The sequence below is a fragment of the Prosopis cineraria genome, unplaced genomic scaffold (genome assembly GCF_029017545.1).
Source record: "Prosopis cineraria cultivar Desert tree isolate PC_DT_omini unplaced genomic scaffold, ASM2901754v1 PC4, whole genome shotgun sequence".
In the NCBI taxonomy this organism is placed as follows: Eukaryota; Viridiplantae; Streptophyta; class Magnoliopsida; order Fabales; family Fabaceae; genus Prosopis; species Prosopis cineraria.
The window spans coordinates 12,027,786-12,031,748 of NW_026555335.1; positions in this window are offsets into that span (position 1 = coordinate 12,027,786).

A 3,963-nucleotide genomic window follows, 5' to 3' on the forward strand; every position below is an offset into this window, starting at 1 on the left:
TTAACAACATTATTAATATTAAGGTTTGTATTTCTAGTTTTTTATAAGAGTCTCTATGTGAGATTATTTGGATTAAAAACCAGCTCTATATACAAGAACTCTACAAACCTTTCCTTGAACAAAGCCCTGACTTGCTCTTATTTCACTTATAAGCATGTCCAAATTAGTGTTCATGAGTATGTCTTGGCTTGCTTAACCATGAGCAAATATATTTGTTTAAACTTTTCCATGAACAACATAGACGAGCCTATCTTTTGACAAAAAAAGTATTTAGCAAATTTCAGCTCAAAATCTTCTTATAATTTTGAGTTATAATGAGTTGTTGGATCCTTTTTCTGATTTGAAATTTGATAATTCAAAAATATTATACTAGTTAAACGTTTTGAATACAAATTGTTTCTTTAAACTGACACAAAATTGCTTTTTAAGCTAGTTAAAATTATTCAACTAACAATCAATGCTTGTCAAATGTTAGTATAAGATAACATTGTACTATTTTAAAAACCTCTGAGATAAAATTGCACCAATCAAAAGTAGAATATCAGTTGCAACTGACAAAAAAAAGTTAGGATAAATTTGCTCTTTATTAATCCATAAAAAATATAAGTTTTTTTAAAGATATTAAATCAATCTTAATATTGATTTTTTCCTCACCATTAATTGATTCCATAATTTGTGCAAAAAAAAAATTGATCCCATCAATTTAAAAATTAAATTCTCTTTTTACACTCTTTTAAAAAAAATTTAAGATAAGCATTAAATACCTCAAAAACTTACCAAGAGTGACTTATATTTAAAATTTTAAATTCGTTCCCAAACATGACCTGCATTAAACAATAAAGATAGGAGAAAGTACATTTAATATTAAATTCACTGAAAAGTACTGGACCACATACCAGGTCGATGCAGTTAAGAAAAATAAATTACAGAATTTATTATTCATCTAAGAATAATACATTTTATGCAACTTTTTTTTATATAGATTAGAAAGATTTTAATCTTTGACCTTTTTTCACATTTCACTCCACTCACATCTATATTATTTGTTTGAGGAAATTTGTATAAACTTTGAAAAAAATACAAAGATTTACATAATTTAAAGAAAAATGATTTGTAATAATTTTAAGGTATAAAAGATAATTGTATAATGCTTTCAACAAAATGTAATATATACATGATACTCTAATATGTATATAAGATTGTGAAATTTTTTTTAAAAAACAAAATGGACTGGTCATGAAATCATGTAAGGCTTGCTTCCCAATCCTAGAAAAATTAAATTTTTCTTTTTTATAAAAAAAATTGGACAAGGGTATCCTTTGCCTTAAAACTAGACTAATTTTTTCTTCAAGTACTGAGATTAAATAATACATCTCTTCCAACTAAGTTTATTTCAAATACAAACAGTGAGGAAACAATGAGGTTTATTGTAAAAAAATGTTGTTTTAAAATTAATACATAATAACATAAGTTATTAGTATTTTTTTTAATGGTAATAGTTTATGCTTATGTGAACTTCAATTTTATGTTTGAAAAATTTATTTTACAAGCTCATTTTATTAACACTATTTATATCGGTGTTGAAATATTTTTAAGAAAATAACTTCAACTGTGAACCTTTTTTCTGAAACTCGTACTTTTGAGGGAAGGTTAAAAGAGCAGGACATAATAATGATAGTTAATAATTTTGAATGCAGGCACCTTAATCTTATTAAGAGAAATAACTTGTTACTTTTGTTTTTACTTTCGAGGATATGTTAAACAATTTGTTTCTTATTTCCCAGGGCTGACAATAAAGTTGTTTTAATATTACTCAAAATATTTTTTTTTTAACATGTTACTCCTTCTAATACTATTTATAAGATAAAAAAATATTTTTTTATTCTGCTTATAAGTTACCTTATTAAATTTATATTGCAAATTTTTCATTCAATCTCCATCAAATGTTGAAGAGAGAAAATATATTGTTAAAGTATGTATATTTATTATGAATAAATTTAAAAAATTATTAAAGTTTTATACAAAGTTAATAAATTTTAAATTTTTTTTTAATTTTGATAAAATATTTTAGAAGTACTTTATAAACAAGACAGAGAAGTAACTTGAACCTCCAATTTATTTTATGAAAAATAAATAATGCTTATTGTCTAAACGATTTATTTTAATTTCCTCTTGGCTTTGCCGAAGTCTCTTAAATTTCCGTTGAAACAAACAGAGCATGTCACGTACAAAGCACGCTTCGAAGTGATGGACCAACCTTCACCTTATGATTTTAAGACATTCCTTTCATTCTCTGGGGCCCACAAAATGTGACACTCACTCCATGTCCTATGCTTTGATTAAGAAACAAGATCTTATTTCATCAAAATTAGCATTGCTCACTTATTTTTAAGATAATAAATAAAAAAAATTATCACAAAAATGTATTCCCACCGTTTTTAAATATAAACAATTTTGATATGTTTTTTTTAAGCAAAACAATAATTTTTAAGGAGCATTTATAACATATTGCATTGATTGCTTTTTAAATTTGAAAAAAAAAATAAGTACTCCCTCCATTAAAAAAATGTAAGGTATTTTTAACAGAATTTTATCTCTAGTAAAATAATTATTTATTTTTCAAGTAACCCTATCTTTCTATATTTACCTCTATTAAACACCCTACAATAAATATAAAATCATTATTAATAGAGGTACTTTTGGAAAAAAAACAATGATTACACCTCAAAAGATTAAAAATGTCTTATATTTTTAAACATCCAACTTCTTAAAAATGCTTTATATTTTTAAATGGAGGAAGTATTAATTATAAGGGCACTTTAGCCCAAATCTTCTAAAATTTACTCTTTAAAGTTTCTGAAATTTGAAAGCATTTGATTTAATGAACGTTCACAATGTTACTACATAATAAATGAAATCATGTGCTTTGTTTAAGTGGTTTTAATTTTGTAATATTTGAGACCAAATGCTTCCAAAATTTCCCTTCATTTTGCGTACGGATTATACATTTACATTGTCATATATTCATATCACCACCTATGAATCAAAATCAAGTGCATCTATCATCATTTGATTCATTCGATGGTTAGGAAACATTAGAGAGTTAACTTTAGAGGATTTTAATCCATTTAGTAACTGCTCCTCCAGTCCTATTTATTTATAAGTTACTTTAATTTCAATATATTTTATCAAAATTAAATAAAATCTTAAAATTCATTAGCTTTAACTAAAAATTTAATAAATTTTTAATTTTATTCCTATTTTATCAAAATTTAATATAGCTACTTGGTCCAAAATATAAATAATTTAATATTTATAAATTTTTTATTTTATTTCTTGTATTTATTAACATGGATTCTCATATTTGTGAAATTATGATATTTTTCTCACTCACCATAAATTAAAACTAAGGGTGAAAAAGAAAGAAATAATATATATTTTTATGAGAATAAGAATTTTATTGATATGTAAATTATTGTTAAAATATTCTTATATTTTGGACCGAAAAGAGTGCTTTCTTTTGCCAACAATTAATAAATGGTAAAAGAGAAAAATTATAATAAAAAATTGATAACATGACTCATAAATAACTCATAAATAAGATCTTTTTTTTTTTTCACTCTCCACTTTATGAATAAGAGTATAAGACCGAAGGGAGTACATGGAAGGTAATAGAATCGACATATATAATTGAAGCTATCTGTGTTTCACTGTTTTGTAAGAATTGATGAAGAAGAAGAGTGACATGCAGGTTACTCTTTTAGGGTTTTCACCAACTTCATTCATCAAATTCTGTAATCAATTTCAATCATAATTAAAGGGACTTCCACTGTTGTTTTGTCTGTATATATGATCATATAGAGTGACCCTTGTTGATGAAGCAATAAGCAGGCTAACATGGCTATAAGTGACTCTCAAATTCACCACAATCATGTCCTTGCCACTCGGAATTTATGAGAAAAG